At 37.6% G+C, this 27,010-nt stretch overlaps 3 long non-coding RNA genes across 3 annotated transcripts; all 3 read right to left on the bottom strand.

The window, feature by feature from the left end:
* Positions 1-444: 444 nt before the first annotated feature.
* LOC110880931 lies at positions 445-3,343 on the bottom strand. Its single transcript, XR_002559511.2, has 3 exons — positions 3,107-3,343; positions 1,856-1,945; positions 445-577 (listed from the first exon to the last, which is right to left on the bottom strand). It is a non-coding gene; the product is annotated as an uncharacterized LOC110880931 (long non-coding RNA).
* A 2,954-nt stretch (positions 3,344-6,297) lies between these two features.
* LOC110880929 lies at positions 6,298-9,145 on the bottom strand. Its single transcript, XR_002559510.2, has 3 exons — positions 8,909-9,145; positions 7,658-7,747; positions 6,298-6,381 (listed from the first exon to the last, which is right to left on the bottom strand). It is a non-coding gene; the product is annotated as an uncharacterized LOC110880929 (long non-coding RNA).
* Positions 9,146-12,049: 2,904 nt separating this feature from the next.
* LOC110880928 lies at positions 12,050-14,837 on the bottom strand. Its single transcript, XR_002559509.2, has 3 exons — positions 14,704-14,837; positions 13,453-13,542; positions 12,050-12,182 (listed from the first exon to the last, which is right to left on the bottom strand). It is a non-coding gene; the product is annotated as an uncharacterized LOC110880928 (long non-coding RNA).
* Between the last annotated feature and the right edge of the window lie 12,173 nt (positions 14,838-27,010).

The following is a 27,010-nucleotide window of genomic DNA, read 5'->3' as shown; positions in this document are numbered from 1 at the left end:
CTATAGTGAAGTTAAAGTATAGGGAACTTGAAATATGCTCAAAAACATCTCGGATGTCGGTTCGTTTGGTCGTACGGTTGCGTTGTTCGGTTAATTACGACGGAAGTCGTAACGAACGCAAAAACGATCCAAATTAAGCGACGAATGCTATTTTATCATGCCAATCACTAAAATAAAATATTTTAATGATTACATAAATTTTTGGATGTCCGGATATATTCAGAATGTAAGATATGCGCGAAAATGCAAACTTATGCACTTTTTGACGCTTTTAGTCCCTATTGATCAATAAAGTTTATTTTAGCATACCAAATGTAACACCCTAACACGCTTTAACTGAAAAGACGCAGCGGAATTACGTACCATAAAATTTCTTTCATTAAAAACGTTTTATACTACTTGAAACTTCAATATAAAATAACCTTTTTACAATATACACAACCTTCGTACTCATTTACAAAATGAAAGTCTAACTTATGTCTATCATTTTACATACTCCAGGATCCCCGTACAATCTATCTTGCAACTCGGACCTTGATCGCTACACCTCATGATGATAATTTGTCATTCGTACAACCTGCACCCACCACATACGTTCACAGCATTAGTATACATCATTTACATACAAGATTCTTAATCGTGTAATCTCGCTACGTTCTATCCACATATACTTTTCGTCCCGTTTTCTTCCTAGGTCTAGTCATTCCATCCGGGCGTCTAATCCTTGACGAACTTCAATGTAGTACCTGCACCATATTTCATTCTCGAGGCACACTTTTAATAACGTCAATACTTAAATGTATTGAAACTACGCATACATTACATACCTGACTGTGTACATACATCTCTACCCACATACATGCCTACATACATACATAACTACATACAACCATAAATACATGCATACCTAACTACTTACAATCATACATTCATAAAACGAATCATAACTACACATGTGCACACCTTCGCTCACACGTACATGTACTTACATAATTACATAAATACATTCGTACATACATACATACTACCTCATCTTCATGATTACTTATTAGCTTAAGTGTTTTGGGAAGAAGCTAAATCTATATATATATATATATATACTGACCCACATACTTAATTCGTTTTCCGTACACACGCTTACCCTTTCCATTCTTACTCGCGCTTCCTAAACGCTTTTTAAATAACTTTCGAGTACATTTCGGACCTTAAAGATGAGTTCCACACTTAACCGTAGCTTATCAAGCCATTTGGTAGGGTTAAGGTGCATTATAGAAGCTTATCGGGGCTTGGGATGAATTCACGAGGCCCGAAATCAAGGGAAAACAAAGAAAATACATAACTTACAATTTGCACCTGACCTCCACCGTAAGCTACGGTGGCTACCGTAGCTTACGGTGGCCCCAAAACTTTACGGTGGCAATACACTGTCTTACGGCAGAAGGAAAGGCCGAGCATCCACCGTAGCTTACGGTGGGCACCGTAAGCTACGGCGATGCCCAGATCAGCCCCCAATTTTAATACTAAAATGCGCATAACTTTCTCGTCTTGCATCCGTTTCACTTGAAACTTGTTTCTAAATGTTCATAAAACATTTCCCTACCTTATTAACTAAAAATTTATCCCTTGAGGTCCTTAAACCTCATAAATTACATTATCGATACACGATTCATGCATATATGTTTGACCCGCTTGATCTATATCATGCATTTCCCAACTTACCTAGCCACATTCGGCTACCTTCCATTAGACTAACCCTATCACTACTTTTACTTCATACTTTCTTACATAACTTCTAGATAATTTACCAAATAACAAAACATATTAAATCAAAAGGGTAAGTTTGGGATTCACTTACCTTGAGCGTCCGTTTTCGTATCCACTTTCTTGTCTCCTCTTGACCCGTTAGTCTTTCTTGCTTGAGTCCATTTCCACATGATCCCTAATGCTTTCGTGTCACCGCAATCACATCCTTGTTAGTATACATGATTTTACATAAAGATGATCATGTCGAATGCATAACTCGCAATTAGCTTTCATAGTCAAGCCTAACAAACATAAGGCATACGCCCAAATCATATCTTTTCAAACTCATACAATCCATTATGTTAACGCATAAAACGCATATTAATTTAACACATACCATATGACGTTCCAAGATCTTATAATTGTGTCAAAAATCTAGCTATGTCCCTTATGTCCAGTTGACTTCCAAAAGTCAACGGTTTAATGTATAAACTTTCGACTTAACTTCATATATTCACTACATCGTATTAGGCTATACATATGACACTATATACATTTCCTACTTATGATGCAAATGTACTTACAACCACATAATCACATAATCATACGCGCATACATATTTACTCACACATACATTCGTTTCATTACACACACGTTCTTGTTAACATATGAAGTTATATAAGAGAACAACCATATTAATTCACAATTCACATTCGACTTCCATTAATCATATCAATAACACGTGGTACACTCATGGTGAAATACTCATTTAATCGCATGATCACTTGTTTACATGTACGCACCATACTAGGAACCTCATTAATTCTACAATTGCACCATAATTCATACTTAACAATGAACTATATCTAAACTCAATTCTCATGTTATTTTACTATCAAACACCCTTTTATCACATTCCATAACTAATTACCACTTTCTTGCATATTATTTCACCTTCTACTCTCACTTAGTCATTTCATCGAACACTTGGCATGCGTACAAGTTTCTAAACATGATGTACAAGTAACCTTCATTCTTTTCTTCCTAATTCTTGTTTTCAATCATCCAAACTACTAATAACAATTCAATCTCATACCATATTCAATATAACTAACAATTTGGTCACATGCAACATATCATATCAAGAATTAAACAAAGATTGGACATGGGTGACATACCCATGTCGCCATTTCTACTAACCCAAGTGGGTTTCATCTCCAAATCTCAATTAACATCAAATCTTGCATAATTCACATTCCAATGATAATTCTAACATATGTTCATGCTTAATTTCATCCCAATTCATGGATTAAGACCTAACCCATTTCATACAAGATCACCAATCTTAGTTTTTGAGACATACCTTTTGATCCTCTTGTGATGGTGAGCATTAATTCGTGTTTATTCATGATTTTGAGCTTGGATTCAACCTTCAATTTGGACTTCTTTAAGAACTAGGGTTTGCACCCCTTTGTTCTTCTCCAGAGCATTCCACGCACACACACACGATGTATGTGTGTTGTGTGTTGTGATTTTATTTAATAAAACATAACTTTCCCCCTTGTTCATATATGGTCCCTCAAGTTTGTTCCCTTGTTTGCTTTGCTAAACTTTTGACTAGGTATAATAACCTAGTTACTACATTCTATATTATTAAACATGGGGTCTCATTAGCAAATTTAGTAATTCGAGTTTTTGGAGCGTTACTTAACTAGGTTAAATAACCTAGTCGTTTATTTCATGCTAAGTCATATAAGAACACATGGCAATTATAAACATTCGGGTTTTGGGATGTTACAAGTCTACCCCCCTTAAAGAAGTTTTCGTCCCCGAAACCTTTCTCATTCAAACTAGACCAATTTTACTCTTACCCCTTTCAGGTTGTTCATTCACAATACTTACTACCACCTAAACGCTTTCGGGATCTTGACAAAGGTGTTATTCATGCATGAACGTAATTGAACACATCGTTCCTATGCCCTCATATTACGTAAATTACTTTCATAATTATACTTATGTTAGACTCTGCTCCAGAGCTCTTATTAGTGTCTTTTACTTTGTATTTTACTTCATAATACTAGCTCTTAACACATATCATCACTAACGTTTCTTTCATCGAATTTATTCCAATTGTATACAATTATTAATTGTATAAACCTTAGTCTGTGGTTTGTTTCTAACTTCCTATCTAAGCATATTTCATTCATATATTTGCTAATCGAAATAAATCGATTTATTTCATACTACTCATACACCATACGCTACCTTTCATTTTGATCACTATGAGCCATGTTAAACATTCCATTACTATCATTACTCCCGATTACCTCTAAGCTCATAGAAGGGGTCGATACATTACCATACGCATACTATAATCATTCAAGGACTTATTATTACAGCTAGATTCACCCTTCTTAACTTATTTATCCATACTTAATCCACAAAGACTAAGCATTATTTCCATGGTTACTGCTGTTATTTATGCCATGCATATCTTTTCTACAATGTCTTGTTCAAATGAACATGGCCAACAAGCCGAGCATCAAAATTAGCATTTCTTAATAACACTTGCCGTCTTTTATATTCTATCAGAATTTCCATAGTTACTAGCATTTAAGTTCAATACCACCCGAAGATCATTACAAACATTTGAAATTCACTCCTTATTGACATACATTCTTCTTATGTCAATTGTTAAAATTAAACTTTCCATATCAAAACATTCATACCCTATCAGTCATTTCGTAGGTCTTTCTCTACCTACCAATCCATACCTATCCAATATGAATTACACCTTTTACTAACCTCGATTTCGTTGCATAATTAGATGGTCTGCAAACCAGATCTATCCGCTTCTTCACGAGTACTAGCCATACCAGGCCAGATTTCCTTCATCCGTGTAGTGTGCTTCCGCTCGTGCACATCCTTACCCCCAATTCAATGGGCTTCATCACCCTAAGAATTCCAACATCACCACCTACAAAATTGGCGGTTAGCATATCTCATTCAAATACTGAGTCCACTCGGCGATTAGTCACCTATAATTCTCTTACATATTTCCTGCGTACATGCTATAACATATCCTACATTCAATTTCTTACACGCGATTCTTTCCTTTTTTTTTGTTACTTATTTCGTCAACCCTTGCAGTTTTAACCCTTTTAAGGTTAAACTGAATTTTCTTACCTATCATAGATGCATTGAGGTACACATTCGTACTTCCTTCCATTCATGCTTACTTACCAAGACATCCATTACATCGTTTTGATATTCTTAACAAACTTGCCCCTCTTGTTCATACTTAATCCATTGTCTGGGTCATAGCCCGTCACTCATTCTGACTCCTAAGAGTAGATTTCTAGAACATCTACACATAACGGGTTTAAAACTTCTTTCTTTCATTTTAAAACTTAGCTTTGCGTGCCCATTACGATCATTCCTTTGCTCATTTACTTTACATTTACTCATAAAACTCGTTTAACATAACTACGGTCAATTATTGACATAATTCTGATGTGGGTAAATTTTATCCTTCATATGTTTTAAATCTGTCCTGCGGTTTCTAACCTACCATTCATTCATTTTCTTCTTTCTATGATTTGAATCTGTCTCGCAGATTCAAGCATGTCATTCCTGCATTTCATTCCTTGAATCCGTCTTGCGGATTCAAACATTCCATTCGAGCCTTTCATTTCTTGAATCCGTCTCACGGATTCAAACATTCCATTCATATCTTTCATTCCTTACACGTGTTGAATCCGTCTCACGGATTCAACAAATCATTCATACTTTCATTCCTGAAAGTCTTACATTTCCCTTCATCCCCACGTCCACCTACTACCTAATTCTAACGGACATACCGGTAGCAATTATCACGGGCTCACGAACATCATACGGTTCTTGTGTATTGGCCAGGTACACGATCCACGTACTCGTTTCGTGTCTTCGTGTAATCACCACTTTATGTCCAAGAATTAAGTTTCGGCACGTGTAACATTTCCAAAACTTCATTACCACTCTTATTATTCTATTTCATTTAAAATTTTCCTTTTACTTGATAGGTTTTACCATTTCATGCACCCATATGTTAATTCTACGTACCTCGGTAAATACCTCATATTACATACCTTGGTGCTGGCGCTAGACCGCATTCACAGATTATCCTTTCCAAGCAATCATGTTTACCTTACACATAACCTACTGTTTGTTATCTTCAAATACATACTTAAGCACATACTTACCTTGGCTTCTATCCTTAGATCTTGATCGAGTCTTAGATTGTACGGGTCCTTGGTCATGGGAGCACACCGGTTTGAGTTCAAGTATTTACCTCCTTCTACTTGATTCTCTCAAACCAGGGCTCTGATACCAACTTGTAACACCCTAACACGCTTTAACTGAAAAGACGCAGCGGAATTACGTACCATAAAATTTCTTTCATTAAAAACGTTTTATACTACTTGAAACTTCAATATAAAATAACCTTTTTACAATATACACAACCTTCGTACTCATTTACAAAATGAAAGTCTAACTTATGTCTATTATTTTACATACTCCAGGATCCCCGTACAATCTATCTTGCAACTCGGACCTTGATCGCTACACCTCATGATGATAATTTGTCATTCGTACAACCTGCACCCACCACATACATTCACAGCATTAGTATACATCATTTACATACAAGATTCTTAATCGTGTAATCTCGCTACGTTCTATCCACATATACTTTTCGTCCCGTTTTCTTCCTAGGTCTAGTCATTCCATCCGGGCGTCTAATCCTTGACGAACTTCAATGTAGTACCTGCACCATATTTCATTCTCGAGGCACACTTTTAATAAAGTCAATACTTAAATGTATTGAAACTACGCATACATTACATACCTGACTGTGTACATACATCTCTACCCACATACATGCCTACATACATACATAACTACATACAACCATAAATACATGCATACCTAACTACTTACAATCATACATTCATAAAACGAATCATAACTACACATGTGCACACCTTCGCTCACACGTACATGTACTTACATAATTACATAAATACATTCGTACATACATACATACATACTACCTCATCTTCATGATTACTTATTAGCTTAAGTGTTTTGGGAAGAAGCTAAATCTATATATATATATACTGACCCACATACTTAATTCGTTTTCCGTACACACGCTTACCCTTTCCATTCTTACTCGCGCTTCCTAAACGCTTTTTAAATAACTTTCGGGTACATTTCGGACCTTAAAGATGAGTTCCACACTTAACCGTAGCTTATCAAGCCATTTGGTAGGGTTAAGGTGCATTATAGAAGCTTATCGGGGCTTGGGATGAATTCACGAGGCCCGAAATCAAGGGAAAACAAAGAAAATACATAACTTACAATTTGCACCTGACCTCCACCGTAAGCTACGGTGGCTACCGTAGCTTACGGTGGCCCCAAAACTTTACGGTGGCAATACACTGTCTTACGGCAGAAGGAAAGGCCCAGCATCCACCGTAGCTTACGGTGGGCACCGTAAGCTACGGCGATGCCCAGATCAGCCCCCAATTTTAATACTAAAATGTGCATAACTTTCTCGTCTTGCATCCGTTTCACTTGAAACTTGTTTCTAAATGTTCATAAAACATTTCCCTACCTTATTAACTAAAAATTTATCCCTTGAGGTCCTTAAACCTCATAAATTACATTATCGATACACGATTCATGCATATATGTTTGACCCGCTTGATCTATATCATGCATTTCCCAACTTACCTAGCCACATTCGGCTACCTTCCATTAGACTAACCCTATCACTACTTTTACTTCATACTTTCTTACATAACTTCTAGATAATTTACCAAATAACAAAACATATTAAATCAAAAGGGTAAGTTTGGGATTCACTTACCTTGAGCGTCCGTTTTCGTATCCACTTTCTTGTCTCCTCTTGACCCGTTAGTCTTTCTTGCTTGAGTCCATTTCCACATGATCCCTAATGCTTTCGTGTCACCGCAATCACATCCTTGTTAGTATACATGATTTTACATAAAGATGATCATGTCGAATGCATAACTCGCAATTAGCTTTCATAGTCAAGCCTAACAAACATAAGGCATACGCCCAAATCATATCTTTTCAAACTCATACAATCCATTATGTTAACGCATAAAACGCATATTAATTTAACACATACCATATGACGTTCCAAGATCTTATAATTGTGTCAAAAATCTAGCTATGTCCCTTATGTCCAGTTGACTTCCAAAAGTCAACGGTTTAATGTATAAACTTTCGACTTAACTTCATATATTCACTACATCGTATTAGGCTATACATATGACACTATATACATTTCCTACTTATGATGCAAATGTACTTACAACCACATAATCACATAATCATACACGCATACATATTTACTCACACATACATTCGTTTCATTACACACACGTTCTTGTTAACATATGAAGTTATATAAGAGAACAACCATATTAATTCACAATTCACATTCAACTTCCATTAATCATATCAATAACACGTGGTACACTCATGGTGAAATACTCATTTAATCGCATGATCACTTGTTTACATGTACGCACCATACTAGGAACCTCATTAATTCTACAATTGCACCATAATTCATACTTAACAATGAACTATATCTAAACTCAATTCTCATGTTATTTTACTATCAAACACCCTTTTATCACATTCCATAACTAATTACCACTTTCTTGCATATTATTTCACCTTCTACTCTCACTTAGTCATTTCATCGAACACTTGGCATGCGTACAAGTTTCTAAACATGATGTACAAGTAACCTTCATTCTTTTCTTCCTAATTCTTGTTTTCAATCATCCAAACTACTAATAACAATTCAATCTCATACCATATTCAATATAACTAACAATTTGGTCACATGCAACATATCATATCAAGAATTAAACAAAGATTGGACATGGGTGACATACCCATGTCGCCATTTCTACTAACCCAAGTGGGTTTCATCTCCAAATCTCAATTAACATCAAATCTTGCATAATTCACATTCCAATGATAATTCTAACATATGTTCATGCTTAATTTCATCCCAATTCATGGATTAAGACCTAACCCATTTCATACAAGATCACCAATCTTAGTTTTTGAGACATACCTTTTGATCCTCTTGTGATGGTGAGCATTAATTCGTGTTTATTCATGATTTTGAGCTTGGATTCAACCTTCAATTTGGACTTCTTTAAGAACTAGGGTTTGCACCCCTTTGTTCTTCTCCAGAGCATTCCACGCACACACACACGATGTATGTGTGTTGTGTGTTGTGATTTTATTTAATAAAACATAACTTTCCCCCTTGTTCATATATGGTCCCTCAAGTTTGTTCCCTTGTTTGCTTTGCTAAACTTTTGACTAGGTATAATAACCTAGTTACTACATTCTATATTATTAAACATGGGGTCTCATTAGCAAATTTAGTAATTCGAGTTTTTGGAGCGTTACTTAACTAGGTTAAATAACCTAGTCGTTTATTTCATGCTAAGTCATATAAGAACACATGGCAATTATAAACATTCGGGTTTTGGGATGTTACAAGTCTACCCCCCTTAAAGAAGTTTTCGTCCCCGAAACCTTTCTCATTCAAACTAGACCAATTTTACTCTTACCCCTTTCAGGTTGTTCATTCACAATACTTACTACCACCTAAACGCTTTCGGGATCTTGACAAAGGTGTTATTCATGCATGAACGTAATTGAACACATCGTTCCTATGCCCTCATATTACGTAAATTACTTTCATAATTATACTTATGTTAGACTCTGCTCCAGAGCTCTTATTAGTGTCTTTTACTTTGTCTTTTACTTCATAATACTAGCTCTTAACACATATCATCACTAACGTTTCTTTCATCGAATTTATTCCAATTGTATACAATTATTAATTGTATAAACCTTAGTCTGTGGTTTGTTTCTAACTTCCTATCTAAGCATATTTCATTCATATATTTGCTAATCGAAATAAATCGATTTATTTCATACTACTCATACACCATACGCTACCTTTCATTTTGATCACTATGAGCCATGTTAAACATTCCATTACTATCATTACTCCCGATTACCTCTAAGCTCATAGAAGGGGTCGATACATTACCATACGCATACTATAATCATTCAAGGACTTATTATTACAGCTAGATTCACCCTTCTTAACTTATTTATCCATACTTAATCCACAAAGACTAAGCATTATTTCCATGGTTACTGCTGTTATTTATGCCATGCATATCTTTTCTACAATGTCTTGTTCAAATGAACATGGCCAACAAGCCGAGCATCAAAATTAGCATTTCTTAATAACACTTGCCGTCTTTTATATTCTATCAGAATTTCCATAGTTACTAGCATTTAAGTTCAATACCACCCGAAGATCATTACAAACATTTGAAATTCACTCCTTATTGACATACATTCTTCTTATGTCAATTGTTAAAATTAAACTTTCCATATCATAACATTCATACCCTATCAGTCATTTCGTAGGTCTTTCTCTACCTACCAATCCATACCTATCCAATATGAATTACACCTTTTACTAACCTCGATTTCGTTGCATAATTAGATGGTCTGCAAACCAGATCTATCCGCTTCTTCACGAGTACTAGCCATACCAGGCCAGATTTCCTTCATCCGTGTAGTGTGCTTCCGCTCGTGCACATCCTTACCCCCAATTCAATGGGCTTCATCACCCTAAGAATTCCAACATCACCACCTACAAAATTGGCGGTTAGCATATCTCATTCAAATACTGAGTCCACTCGGCGATTAGTCACCTATAATTCTCTTACATATTTCCTGCGTACATGCTATAACATATCCTACATTCAATTTCTTACACGCGATTCTTTCCTTTTTTTTTGTTACTTATTTCGTCAACCCTTGCAGTTTTAACCCTTTTAAGGTTAAACTGAATTTTCTTACCTATCATAGATGCATTGAGGTACACATTCGTACTTCCTTCCATTCATGCTTACTTACCAAGACATCCATTACATCGTTTTGATATTCTTAACAAACTTGCCCCTCTTGTTCATACTTAATCCATTGTCTGGGTCATAGCCCGTCACTCATTCTGACTCCTAAGAGTAGATTTCTAGAACATCTACACATAACGGGTTTAAAACTTCTTTCTTTCATTTTAAAACTTAGCTTTGCGTGCCCATTACGATCATTCCTTTGCTCATTTACTTTACATTTACTCATAAAACTCGTTTGACATAACTACGGTCAATTATTGACATAATTCTGATGTGGGTAAATTTTATCCTACATATGTTTTAAATCTGTCCTGCGGTTTCTAACCTACCATTCATTCATTTTCTTCTTTCTATGATTTGAATCTGTCTCGCAGATTCAAGCATGTCATTCCCGCATTTCATTCCTTGAATCCGTCTTGCGGATTCAAACATTCCATTCGAGCCTTTCATTTCTTGAATCCGTCTCACGGATTCAAACATTCCATTCATATCTTTCATTCCTTACACGTGTTGAATCCGTCTCACGGATTCAACAAATCATTCATACTTTCATTCCTGAAAGTCTTACATTTCCCTTCATCCCACGTCCACCTACTACCTAATTCTAACGGACATACCGGTAGCAATTATCACGGGCTCACGAACATCATACGGTTCTTGTGTACTGGCCAGGTACACGATCCACGTACTCGTTTCGTGTCTTCGTGTAATCACCACTTTATGTCCAAGAATTAAGTTTCGGCACGTGTAACATTTCCAAAACTTCATTACCACTCTTATTATTCTATTTCATTTAAAATTTTCCTTTTACTTGATAGGTTTTACCATTTCATGCACCCATATGTTAATTCTACGTACCTCGGTAAATACCTCATATTACATACCTTGGTGCTGGCGCTAGACCGCATTCACAGATTATCCTTTCCAAGCAATAATGTTTACCTTACACATAACCTACTGTTTGTTATCTTCAAATACATACTTAAGCACATACTTACCTTGGCTTCTATCCTTAGATCTTGATCGAGTCTTAGATTGTACGGGTCCTTGGTCATGGGAGCACACCGGTTTGAGTTCAAGTATTTACCTCCTTCTACTTGATTCTCTCAAACCAGGGCTCTGATACCAACTTGTAACACCCTAACACGCTTTAACTGAAAAGACGCAGCGGAATTACGTACCATAAAATTTCTTTCATTAAAAACGTTTTATACTACTTGAAACTTCAATATAAAATAACATTTTTACAATATACACAACCTTCGTACTCATTTACAAAATGAAAGTCTAACTTATGTCTATCATTTTACATACTCCAGGATCCCCGTACAATCTATCTTGCAACTCGGACCTTGATCGCTACACCTCATGATGATAATTTGTCATTCGTACAACCTGCACCCACCACATACATTCACAGCATTAGTATACATCATTTACATACAAGATTCTTAATCGTGTAATCTCGCTACGTTCTATCCACATATACTTTTCGTCCCGTTTTCTTCCTAGGTCTAGTCATTCCATCCGGGCGTCTAATCCTTGACGAACTTCAATGTAGTACCTGCACCATATTTCATTCTCGAGGCACACTTTTAATAACGTCAATACTTAAATGTATTGAAACTACGCATACATTACATACCTGACTGTGTACATACATCTCTACCCACATACATGCCTACATACATACATAACTACATACAACCATAAATACATGCATACCTAACTACTTACAATCATACATTCATAAAACGAATCATAACTACACATGTGCACACCTTCGCTCACACGTACATGTACTTACATAATTACATAAATACATTCGTACATACATACATACTACCTCATCTTCATGATTACTTATTAGCTTAAGTGTTTTGGGAAGAAGCTAAATCTATATATATATACTGACCCACATACTTAATTCGTTTTCCGTACACACGCTTACCCTTTCCATTCTTACTCGCGCTTCCTAAACGCTTTTTAAATAACTTTCGGGTACATTTCGGACCTTAAAGATGAGTTCCACACTTAACCGTAGCTTATCAAGCCATTTGGTAGGGTTAAGGTGCATTATAGAAGCTTATCGGGGCTTGGGATGAATTCACGAGGCCCGAAATCAAGGGAAAACAAAGAAAATACATAACTTACAATTTGCACCTGACCTCCACCGTAAGCTACGGTGGCTACCGTAGCTTACGGTGGCCCCAAAACTTTACGGTGGCAATACACTGTCTTACGGCAGAAGGAAAGGCCGAGCATCCACCGTAGCTTACGGTGGGCACCGTAAGCTACGGCGATGCCCAGATCAGCCCCCAATTTTAAAACTAAAATGCGCATAACTTTCTCGTCTTGCATCCGTTTCACTTGAAACTTGTTTCTAAATGTTCATAAAACATTTCCCTACCTTATTAACTAAAAATTTATCCCTTGAGGTCCTTAAACCTCATAAATTACATTATCGATACACGATTCATGCATATATGTTTGACCCGCTTGATCTATATCATGCATTTCCCAACTTACCTAGCCACATTCGGCTACCTTCCATTAGACTAACCCTATCACTACTTTTACTTCATACTTCCTTACATAACTTCTAGATAATTTACCAAATAACAAAACATATTAAATCAAAAGGGTAAGTTTGGGATTCACTTACCTTGAGCGTCCGTTTTCGTATCCACTTTCTTGTCTCCTCTTGACCCGTTAGTCTTTCTTGCTTGAGTCCATTTCCACATGATCCCTAATGCTTTCGTGTCACCGCAATCACATCCTTGTTAGTATACATGATTTTACATAAAGATGATCATGTCGAATGCATAACTCGCAATTAGCTTTCATAGTCAAGCCTAACAAACATAAGGCATACGCCCAAATCATATCTTTTCAAACTCATACAATCCATCATGTTAACGCATAAAACGCATATTAATTTAACACATACCATATGACGTTCCAAGATCTTATAATTGTGTCAAAAATCTAGCTATGTCCCTTATGTCCAGTTGACTTCCAAAAGTCAACGGTTTAATGTATAAACTTCCGACTTAACTTCATATATTCACTACATCATATTAGGCTATACATATGACACTATATACATTTCCTACTTATGATGCAAATGTACTTACAACCACATAATCACATAATCATACACGCATACATATTTACTCACACATACATTCGTTTCATTACACACACGTTCTTGTTAACATATGAAATTATATAAGAGAACAACCATATTAATTCACAATTGACATTCGACTTCCATTAATCATATCAATAACACGTGGTACACTCATGGTGAAATACTCATTTAATCGCATGATCACTTGTTTACATGTACGCACCATACCAGGAACCTCATTAGTTCTACAATTGCACCATAATTCATACTTAACAATGAACTATATCTAAACTCAATTCTCATGTTATTTTACTATCAAACACCCTTTTATCACATTCCATAACTAATTACCACTTTCTTGCATATTATTTCACCTTCTACTCTCACTTAGTCATTTCATCGAACACTTGGCATGCGTACAAGTTTCTAAACATGATGTACAAGTAACCTTCATTCTTTTCTTCCTAATTCTTGTTTTCAATCATCCAAACTACTAATAACAATTCAATCTCATACCATATTCAATATAACTAACAATTTGGTCACATGCAACATATCATATCAAGAATTAAACAAAGATTGGACATGGGTGACATACCCATGTCGCCATTTCTACTAACCCAAGTGGGTTTCATCTCCAAATCTCAATTAACATCAAATCTTGCATAATTCACATTCCAATGATAATTCTAACATATGTTCATGCTTAATTTCATCCCAATTCATGGATTAAGACCTAACCCATTTCATACAAGATCACCAATCTTAGTTTTTGAGACATACCTTTTGATCCTCTTGTGATGGTGAGCATTAATTCGTGTTTATTCATGATTTTGAGCTTGGATTCAACCTTCAATTTGGACTTCTTTAAGAACTAGGGTTTGCACCCCTTTGTTCTTCTCCAGAGCATTCCACGCACACACACATGATGTATGTGTGTTGTGTGTTGTGATTTTATTTAATAAAACATAACTTTCCCCCTTGTTCATATATGGTCCCTCAAGTTTGGTCCCTTGTTTGCTTTGCTAAACTTTTGACTAGGTATAATAACCTAGTTACTACATTCTATATTATTAAACATGGGGTCTCATTAGCAAATTTAGTAATTCGAGTTTTTGGAGCGTTACTTAACTAGGTTAAATAACCTAGTCGTTTATTTCATGCTAAGTCATATAAGAACACATGGCAATTATAAACATTCGGGTTTTGGGATGTTACACCAAACCCCTCAAAGCCTATTTCTAGGCTATGTAAAGGATATTTAGGGTATGTTTAACTTATGATCAAGTTCCGGAATGTTCGTTACCATACAAATCGGTATAGTTTCGCAGTTTGACGCAAAAAGTCCCTGCGATCGAACAAACTTGATTTCAGCACACCAAACCATCCAAAACTTATTTCTAAGTTATGTGGAGGTTATTTAAGGTATGTTAAGCTTATGTCACTATTCCGGAGTGTTTGTCGCATTAAACTGATTACGTTTATGCACCGGTTTGCGTATAACCTTCCAGAAAGCGATTTAAAGCTTGAAATCGAACTTGAAACAAATCGTAAAATCATCAAACACAAATACACACATAATAACACCAAAGCACATATAATAACACCAAAACACATTGTTTTATTGATAAATAACATTGTTTTACATTATACATCGATTACAGAACACAGTTGTCACAGTCTCCCCTACTTTAGGAAATTTCGTCCTGAAATTTTAACTAGAGGAAACTTGTGAAAACAAATGCGGATATTTCGCCTTCATTTGGTCCTCATGTTCCCAAGTAAACTCTGGGCCACGTTTGGACTCCCAACAAACTTTGACCAATCGAATCCATTTGTTCTTCAACTGTTTGACTGCACGGTCCATTATCTCCACTGGTTTCTCGACAAAGTGCATCGTTTCATCAACTTGAATTTCGTCGAGTGGAATGTGAAGATCAGCATCAGCTAAACACTTTCGCAAATTGGACACGTGAAAAGTCGGATGAATATTTCCAAGCTCTAGAGGTAGCTCTAGTCGATAGGTAACCTTTCCAATTCTTTCAACAATCTTAAATAATATCGAGGTACAAGTTTTCCTTTCTTTCCAAATCTCGCCACTCCCTTCCAAGGTGACACCTTGAGTAGGACATGGTCTCTGATTTGAAATTCTAAGGGCTTGCGTCGCATATTCGCATAACTCTTTTGACGGCTTCTAGCTGTCACAAGATTATCGTGAATTTTCTTGATTTTGTCTGTTGTTTCCAGAATGAGCTCAGGTCCAGTAAGCTGAGCTTCACCGATCTCATTCCAACAGACAGGTGAACGACATTTTCGACCGTAGAGAGCTTCGAATGGTGCCATATTGATGCTAGCATGATAACTATTGTTGTAAGAGAACTCGATCAATGGAAGATGAGAATCCCAATTACCACCAAAGTCTATCACGCATGCTCTAAGCATATCCTCCAAAGTTTGAATCGTTCTCTCAGATTGTCCATCTGTTTGGGGATGATAAGCAGTGCTTAGATTTAGTTGGGTTCCCATAGCAGATTGCATGGTCTTCCAAAAATGAGATGAAAATCGAGCATCACGATCAGATATGATATCCAAAGGAACACCATGTCGAGATACAATCTCATCAACATAAATCTTTGCAAGTTTATCAGCAGATAGATCCTCGCGAATCGGAATAAAATGAGCTGACTTCGTTAATCGATCGATAACAACCCAAATAGCATCGTGACCTTTAGATGTACGCGGTAATTTAGTGATGAGATCCATAGCAATGTTCTCCCACTTCCAAACCGGTATCTCTGGTTGTACAAGAAATCCAGAAGGTCGTTGATGTTCAGCCTTGACTTTGAGATAAGTTAGGCATTTCGACACATACAAGGCAATAACCTTCTTCATACCAGGCCACCAGTACTGAGTACCAAAATCCTTGTACATTTTATCAGCACCAGGATGGATAGAATATCGAGACTTGTGAGATTCGTCCATCACTAATGTGCGAAGATCGTCTTGTTTCGGAATCCACAAGCGATCCTTGAAATAGAGTAAACCATCGTTCTTTGCTTCGAGTTTAAGCTCAAGTTGAAGTGGTAATTCCTTACCTATCCAATTTTGTGAAACACAAAATTGTTGAGCTTGTAGAACACGAGTTTGAAGATCAGATAGAGTTCGAACAGAATGAAGCTTGACTTGCTCTTTTCGACTAAGCGCATCAGCTACGACATTCGCCTTACCAGGATGGTAGCGAATCTCGCAATCGTAATCACTTAAGAGCTCAACCCAACATCGTTGCCTCATGTTTAGCTCCTTCTGATTGAGAATATGCTGGACACTTTTGTGGTCTGTGAAAACCACACACTTCGTGCCATAAAGATAGTGTCTCCAGATTTTGAGTGCGAAAACCACAGCACCCAACTCAAGATCATGAGTTGTGTAGTTCTTCTCGTGAACTTTCAGTTGTCTAGACGCATATGCTATAACTTTACCTCGTTGCATAAGGACACAACCAAGGCCAAGATTCGACGCATCATAAAAGACAACAAAATCATCGTTTCCCTCGGGCAAAGATAAAACAGGAGCATCACATAGCTTCTGTTTCAGTGTTTGGAACGCTTCTTCTTGCTTGGGTCCCCACTGAAAAGGCTTATTCTTTTGAGTCAAAGCAGTGAGTGGAACCGCGATCTTCGAGAAGTTCGAAATAAACCTTCGATAATATCCAGCAAGACCAAGAAAAGAACGAATTTATGTAGGTGTCGTTGGTGTATTCCAATCCTTAATTGCTGCAATTTTGGATGGATCCACATGAATACCCTACTCGTTGACTATATGTCCCAAAAACTGAACTTCTTTAAGCCAAAATTCACATTTGGAGAATTTAACAAAAAGTTGTTCCTTCTACAGGAGATCCAGTGTCAAATGAAGGTGTTGCTCGTGATCGGCTCGAGACTTCAAATAAATGAGAATATCGTCGATAAAGACAATGATGAACTTGTCTAAATAAGGTTTACAGACCCTATTCATTAAGTCCATGAAGATAGCTGGAGCATTAGTCAAACCAAAAGGCATGACAGTGAACTCGTATTGCCCATATCTTGTGCGGAAAGCAGTTTTGGGAATATCTTCTTCGAGAACACGAAGGTGATAATACCCAGAACGCAAATCAATCTTAGAAAAATAGGTAGCACCTTGCAGCTGATCAAAGAGATCATCGATTCGAGGTAGGGGATATCGATTCTCGATGGTAAGCTTATTAAGTTCACGATAATCGATACACATTCGAAAAGATCCATCTTTCTTTTTCACAAAGAGGACAGGAGCTCCCCAGGGTGAAAAGCTCGGACGGATGAATCCTTTATCAGATAACTCTTGAAGCTGTTTCGATAACTCCTGCATCTCCGACGGTGCAAGACGATAAGGCGCTTTCGCAATCGGGTTGGCATTAGGTACAAGGTCAATATGGAACTCGACTTGACGAACTGGAGGCAAACCAGGCAGTTCATCAGGAAACACCTCTGGATAATCCCGGACAATCGGAATATCCTGAATACTCTTGCTCTTGCCTTTCTCCTCGGTGACATGTGCCAGAATGGCAACATATCCTTTTCGCAAATAACTTTGGGCTTTCGTACACGACATGAGTTTCAAACCAACAGATGGTTTCTCGCCACGAACTTCTAGAACATTGCCAGACGAAAGAGGAATACGAACAATCTTGTCGAAACAAACCACCTCAGCATGGTGTTTGGTTAACCAATCCATCCCCACGATAATATCGAAACTCCTAAGTTGCATCGGTGTGAGGTCAATAGGAAAAAGATGGTTATCAAGGTTCAACTGACAATCACGAATAACAGAATCGAGTACAAGAGGTTTACCAGTAGCAACTTCGACAGATAAGGGTTTCCTCAGTTTAGTTCTAGGTATCGCAAGTAAAGGCTCAAAAGATAATGAAACAAAACTTCTATCGGCACCAGAATCGAAAAGAACAGAAGCAATTTGATTGTTAACAAGAAATGTACCATTGACAACCTCATTGTCAGCCCTCGCCTCGTTAGCATTCAAGTTGTATGCTCGTCCACGAGCGGGATTCACATTCGCGTTTGCATTAACATTCGGATTAGCAAGCCTCGGACAATTGTTGCGAAAGTGACCAAACCCTCCACAATTGAAACATGAACCAGGTGGGAATCTAACAACATTCCCTTGAACTGGAGCTTGAACCTGAGCAGCTTGATTCTGACCCAAATGACAGATGTTGGCCAGATGCCCAAGTTTACCACACGTAGTACACTGCTTACACGCCTGTTGGGTAGCATGATGACAATTGCACCGAGTGAAGTGAGGTGCGGTACCAGCATACTGTTTCTTCACAGGAGGTAGTGCTGGTGGGTTCTGAGGGTTCTGCGCAGTAACTGCAAAGTTCTGGCAAGCCTTGCGCTTCCTCGACTTCTTCAAAGACCCACCCTTCTTCTTACCCTTACCCTTACCTTTTTTCTTGAGCAGAATCGGCTGACTTCTTCTTATCACCCTTGCGGGTCAATTTACCTTTTCTGACCTGAGACTCGGTCAAAGTAGCAGCCAATTCAATCGCTTGACGAACAGTAGTAGGATTACTGCCAGTCACAATGTCTTGCACAGAATCGGGCAAACCATCGATATACCTCTCTATCGTCTTCTCCAACGGGGTAACCATAGTGGGACACAACAAACTGAGCTCCCCATAACGGTCCGTATATGCACGGTGTTCTCCCCCATCTTGTTTCAGATCATCAAATTCTCGTTCCAAAGCTCGAATCTCATGACGGGGACAGAATTCTTTCATCATGAGAGCTCGAAGCTCTTCCCAAGTTTGTGCCATCGCCATATCGGCACCCCTATCACGCATCACACCGTTCCACCATGTAAGAGCGCGCTTCTCGAACACACTTGATGCAAATTCAACCTTACGCTTATTTGGACATTGCACATGTCTGAATGTGCTCTCGATACTCTTGAACCACTGCAGGAGCGCAGTTGCTCCTTGCGACCCAGAAAACTTCAACGGCTTAGCAAAATTGAAATTCTTGAAACTACACTGAGCATTATTGTTATTATTGTCGTTGTATAGCTGATGGATCTGGATTACTACGCCTGGAAGCACTGCAGCCATTTGTTGAGCGACAAGGGCTGCGACTACTTCATTGGTTACAGGTTGTGCATCACGTCGAGGAGGCATCGTCTAAAAAGAACAATGAAACATGAGAAACGAGTGAGGTTGACAATTGGGAAAACACAAGAGGTATTGAAAACATCGACAAAACATAAGGAAGGTGATCATTTGTTCGTTACCTTTAACAAACAAACGACACGCAGTGACTAATCAAAGTAAACGGGTCAAAATAATGTAACGCGAAGACATGCTCGCCTATAAGTGAACACTCACCCCAAGAGTTCCCAGGTAAGAGTGACTGGTCCGATTATGTGGATTTGTACGAACACTCTAGCCTTAGACAGAAAACTCAGAGTACAGGCATTCACCCTTCTAGTTTGCACGTGTTTACACTATTTTGACCCAAACTCTGACGAGATTTTGAAAACTTAAAGGGTTCAAAACCTTATAACAAATCATTTACGAAGAAATGATTAGTTTTCAAAGTGGATTCGAAATTTGTGTTCTCATTGTGGTTATCACCCAAGGATAGGTGACGGTTTTGTTTTAAAATCTAAACGTAAATCTCCTTGCGTTAGGGTCCTAGAAAGTTATTGTCTAGGTCAAAGCATTAGTAATAACCTAATTCCCTATAACCATTGGCTCTAATACCAACTCTTCTGTCACACCCCGACCACGTAAAACAACAAATCGTGGCGGAAACGTCGGGGAGTGTTCTAACAGAATTATTGTTTCAACAACCATGGATACAAAAAGTTTCGTTTTATTGATTCATTAAGTAATTTACATTATTTTAAAACAAGACAAACATGTTACACATGGACTATCATGGTTATTATATCATTAAGGCCTCGTCCAGATCCTATGTGAAACATGCATCCTAGCAATCAACATCAAGCAACATCACCTGAAACATATGTAAAAACAAAGTCAGCAAAGAAATGCTGGCGAGCACATAGGTTTTATGAGAGTATCGGATTCATGGCTTGTTTACATGTTGCAATACTTTATTAAAAACCTTGTTTTGAAAAAGTGTATAGTATTGCGACATAATTAACCAACTCAAATCAAGTTGGTTATAATTTGTAAAATCTCGTAGCCATGATTCTTAACCCCAAAACATTTATTTAATTAAATCAAATTGTAAACATCTCGTAAAAAAAATTCGTTAATAAAACTCGTATGGTTTACATTAATTTGAAAACCTTGTTGTGTGACATCGTTTTAAAATCGTTTCCCCAGTGAACTAAATAATGACACAAAATGTAATATGATAAGAGCACTTATATATAAGATGTACCAGCGGCGTATCTACCATGCTTTTATCATGCTACACCCGTCCCATTATCTAATCACAACCCAAAACCAATCATTTAATCAAATCGTTTATCTCGATTAAGTTGTTTCACATCGTTTAACTCGCCCCCAAAATCGTTTAACTCGTTTTAATTGTGAAAACTACTTTTCGTCATCTCGCTAATAACATTCAAACCTTCGCAACTCGACTATCTCGCTTCTCACATTAACAAACCACCAAAGGGTAAGTTAACTATCACAGATTCAGTCGTTACCTACATAACCCCAACACATAACCATGGGTGTAGTCTGATAACGGGATTCGTCAGATCCTATGGTACCATAACCTAATACTGGTTGGCTTGATCAATGCTAATGAATGTCATTCGTTATGTAACTACAACCAACAAGTTTGTTCACTTTATTGAAATCGTTATTAATTAATATAAACCATTTTAATCGTTTTCGAAAACCATCGTTAAAACATCGAAATCATTTAACACATATGAATCACCCCAAAACAATCGAAAATAGTAAAATAGGGGAACTATATACTCACATGAAGTGCAAAGTATCCTCAATAAAAAAAACTTCAACAAACTTAAGTAAATCAGAGAAATCAAGCAGCACCTGGTAATCGAATCACTAGTTAAATAATCGACACCTAAATGGGAAGATCTGATAGAATGAGGTCTTGTAAACCAAATGAGTGTTGGAACTCATGTGATATGGTTTAACAAAGCCTACATCTTAAATCGGAACCTAACCTAAGTGCTTTCGACCCGTTATGACCCATTAAGGTAGCTTACGCTATTTTAACGCGTCGTTCGCGCACACGCGCGTTTGAGACGTCTAACTAGTCCTATGACAAGTATTATATGCCTAAACATGTTGCATAATCAGTTAAGTGACAAAAGTTTATGTTACATATGCTTAAAATCCAATTATGCATGAAAAGGGCATTTTGGTCATTTACCTAAGGCATATAAACTATCTATCATACAACTATTTAAACCTAAGTGACCATAAGGTATAACCTCGGAAGGTTATTCCCTATGCAACTATGGTCACTAAACATGCTTGGTCGGATCCTAATGATCGACCAAACGGGTCTAGTTCGAAAGTCTAAGCGGTTGTTTATACCGCTTGACTTACGACTCTACACAAGCACCAAACTAAAAGTGACGAGCTAAACATGTTAAAACATGTTTAGTTAAGTTAGAAAACAGGTTTTGATATCAAAACAAAGTGTTTTGATACTCAAGAGTAGTTTGGTTACAAAATACGCATGAATACGCATTTTGGCCGAAACTATGACTCGTCACTATGCCTAGTCAACGTGGTAATCAGTAGGTATAGTCACTAGGGACTATAACCATCGTGATTACGCTCACGTTGCGAAGTTCAACGAACTTCATGTTGACCATAACCTGGTCAAAGCAGAAAGTCAAACACTGTTTGAATTTCGTGCTTGAAAACGCATAAAAGAACGAAAGAAACTTACAAAGGGTCCAAGCTAGGAAGTTTTAATCTAAAGATTACTCAGGTATGAAGTATACACTTCAACTTAGAGTAAAATCAGACCAAAGTGTGCAGAAATGAAATGAGAACATGGGTTTATATAGGATTCGGTAAACCGTTAGGATCATTTCTCGAAGTTTGAGCTTCAATTTAGGCCTTACACTTGGGGACATGGTTTTACAATACAAGGGGTACTCAAATACAAGTCCATAGAGTGCAAACCTGGGATTAAAACCATTAGAATAGGTGGTATTGACCAGATACAATGTTTCTGCAAATCTGATGTCTCTGGTAAAGCTTACAGACCGTAAGTAAGTCCCCATACGGTCCGTATAGGACCTGCAGGTCAGGTACTTTCACAAATTGGCATATTTAGTCCCTGAAGCCCCAAACTTGATTTTCAATGCATTTTTGACACGTTTAAGCCCCGTTAACCCCATTTCAAAGCTATAAAATGAAGTTAAAGTAGAGAGAACTTGAAATATGCTCAAAAACGTCTCGGATGTCGGTTCATTTGGTCGTACGGTTGCGTTATTCGGTTAATTACGACGGAAGTCGTAACGAACGCAAAAACGATCCAAATTAAGCGACAAATGGAATTCTATCATGCCAATCACTAAAATAAAATATTTTAATGATTACATAAATTTTTGGATGTCCGGATATATTCAGAACGTAAGATATGCGCGAAAATGCAAACTTATGCACTTTTTGACGCTTTTAGTCCCTATTGATCAATAAAGTTTATTTTAGCACACCGAACCCCTCAAAGCCTATTTCTGAGCTACATAAAGGATATTTAGGGTATGTTTAACTTATGATCAAGTTTCGGAATGTTCGTTACCATACAAATCAGTATAGTTTCGTAGTTTGACACAAATAGTCCCTGCGATCGAACAAACTTGATTTCAACACACCAAACCATCCAAAACTTATTTCTAAGTTATGTGGAGGTTATTTAAGATATGTTAGGCTTATGTCACTATTCCGGAGTGTTTGTCGCATTAAATTGATTACGTTTACGCACCAGTTTGCGTATAACCTTCTAGAAAGCGATTTAAAGCTTGAAATCGAACTCGAAACAAATCGTAAAATCATCAAACACAAATACACACATAATAACACCAAAGCACATATAATAACACCAAAACACATTGTTTTATTGATTAATAACATTGTTTTACATTATACATTGATTACAGAACACAGTTGTCACAATTTCCCTGATGAATTGGTCATTATCATAATAGGGGTCTAGAGGGTCCAGGTCTGGGTAAGCTGCTAGGTTCGGCATGGGTTCGTCTGGTATTGGGTAGTGTTACTGGTAATCCCTATGGTTGTCAAACCACGGGTCGTTGTCTGAGTCTAAGGAATTGGGTGTTGGTACTCTAGGGATCTCAGCCGGATCAAAGGCAGGTGCTGGAATTTGATTTTTAGGGTTGGCTTCAATTTCCATGGGTTGTGTGGGAAACAAGGGTAATGGTTGGGGTGCTATGAGTTGCTCTAGGTTAGGGTCTGCAGTTGTTGTTGCTAAGATATGAAAATTTGCTAGACTCCTATTGAGCATATCCTGAGTGTGAGCATCTGTTTCTCTCTTAACGGCTGCTAAAGCACGCTGTTGCGGAAGTTTTCTCATCCTTTTCCTACGTTCATACGCTCCTCTGTTGAAACATCCTCTCTTCGTAGGAGAGAATGGCTCTTCAGATTGGGCCTTAAACACGAATATCCCATCTTCATTGTCAGCTGAATACCCTGAGAGGGTAGGCTGTGAAGAGGTGCCTTCATGCCTAGGTGAGCTGGACAACTGACGGTAAGCGTCTGAAGGTCCTTGGTCGCTCATACTGTAAACTAACAAATAGTCAAATAACACACAACAATAAAATATGCACGTAGTTCCGTATATAATTTGCCTAACATTTTTAATAATATCTTGGTGTCAGCGGAACACTTCTGTGGCTGAATCAATGGCTTAGCTCTGATACCACCTTCTATCGCAACCCCTGTCCCTTAACTACCCGGGAACGGGCGGCCGCGGCCAGTTTTTGTGGTATCGATGTTTATCAGTTTTGGCAGCGGAAATTACATCAGGACCGTAGTTAGGAAATATTTTATCAGAATAAAATACCACACTTTTATAATATTAAACACGTGGGAAAATCCCAAGTTTTCAGTACACACATTTTCATAGGGATAAACCCTATTTTATTTAAATAAAAAAACATCTCTTTATTTTAGGTAACTTTATAGCCACTTTTCCAAGCCTTCAGTGCTGTCCAGCTAGCTTCTATTTGGCTTTCACATTTTGTTACCTGAAACGCATTTAAAAACATTTTGTCAGTGGGAAATACTGGTGAGTGAATCTCAGTTTAATCAAGATAAGTAAAACCATTTTACAGTATTGAGGGCGGTCGTGCAATTACATTTATTTCCATCTACTTTAATTACCACCCACGGTACTGTCAACCTGACTTGTGGTCATGTTAATACTCACAGTGTAGTAACAAATTTTGTATACAAAACTCCAACATACCGACGAGAATTGTAGAATACAAATATTCAATCATTGTTTAATATCATGTAAAACATTTGAGGTTTTGTAAAAACAATTTGTAAAAAGGTGGGTGACTCACACTACTATCTTAGGGGTTTCCTTTGTGAATTCCTGGTGATTATCTATTAATTACACAATGCACACGCATTGGTATAATAACCCAATATTTATATTAGTAATACCCTCCCCGAGACAGAACTCCAATGACTACGTCGGGCAGAACCTCGACAGCCGTTACGGAATCCTAAATCAATCGGGCAGCGTATCTAATATGTAACCGGGGGTTATGATACTTACAATGAGGAAGGGCTTCGCTAATTAGGGGGTATAATGCCTGGGTATAGTGCCTACACTATAGAAATTTGAGAGAAAGTTATGAACGATCGGAAATGAAACCTGATGGCCCCTATTTATAGGGTTGTTCGTCGACCTCGTCGCACCCCACGACGGAAACCAGGGAAGGCTTCGCGGCCCGTGACGCCCCTAGCTTGGCTGACCCTGTTAGGATCGGAGGCTGTCATGATTGTGTTTGTTTGTATAATTTGAACAAATCAACAGAAATGAACATAGTTTAAGTGCAACGGAAATGAATAACAAACTTTGTAAACACAATCAAAAGAGAAAATAGTTTTGATAAACACTTGCTTTACTTCAAGCTGAATGATTACAATTAAGTCAAAAGATTACAAAGCATGCTTACAAAACTAAGCTCCCCCTCAGCCTGATTCTCCAGGGTTGGTTGCACAAGATGAAAAGATTGAATTGAGGAGAAGGACTCACCCAAAACGATCAAATGTAACAATACAGAGTACTGCTCCATTTATAGGCAAACCAAACCACTGAGGCATCTCAGCTGACGTCACCATGAAAGTGACATCTAACAGACTAACAAACTCTATCTACTGCTCTACAACTACTGACCATACAGACACTGATTACATTCTAAACACAGATGTATGAACACTGACTCTTCATTCCACTGATGTAGTCAACCACTGTTGTTTGAGCAACAGTGCTTTCTTCAAAGGGTGATCAGGCCTTGAATGGGAAATGCTTTAACTCTTCAGCAGTACTTGGATTCCGTCATTAGATTGAGCTTTAGCCTTTAAACTTCATCAGTGCTTTGGCTTAACAGCAGTTTACAGGATCAGCAGTTGTTGATAAGGGCAGTACTTGGAGCATATCAGATGTTGGATTCACTGTCAAGGGGAAAGCTTAATGTAAACAGCTGCTTATGATTAATCCACTGTAGTGATCCGGTTTTGGCTTTCATTATCTGTTCCTCTATTAGGGTTCAATCCCAACAATCTCCCCCTGGAACAGATAATGCCAAAACCCTTCATTATTCTGGATATTTACTTCTCATCAGAAGTTCCCTAGCTTGTCTTTTAAATTCTTCTTCAAAGTCTTTGGAACTTGAGTCATCCTCATCCCTGCACAGTGGAAGTTCAAGGAGATCCTACAAATCTTCAACACAAAGACCTAGTGCTTCTTTCCTTGATACGTACTTCACTTCACCATTAGATCTGACTAGGGTCAATACATGGGTCTTTTGATCAGACATCCACTTTAGTATTTTT

Source organism: Helianthus annuus, chromosome 10 (genome assembly GCF_002127325.2).
Source record: "Helianthus annuus cultivar XRQ/B chromosome 10, HanXRQr2.0-SUNRISE, whole genome shotgun sequence".
In the NCBI taxonomy this organism is placed as follows: Eukaryota; Viridiplantae; Streptophyta; class Magnoliopsida; order Asterales; family Asteraceae; genus Helianthus; species Helianthus annuus.
Note: the sequence above shows the minus strand (reverse complement) of the source record. Positions and strands in the feature narration are given on the sequence as shown.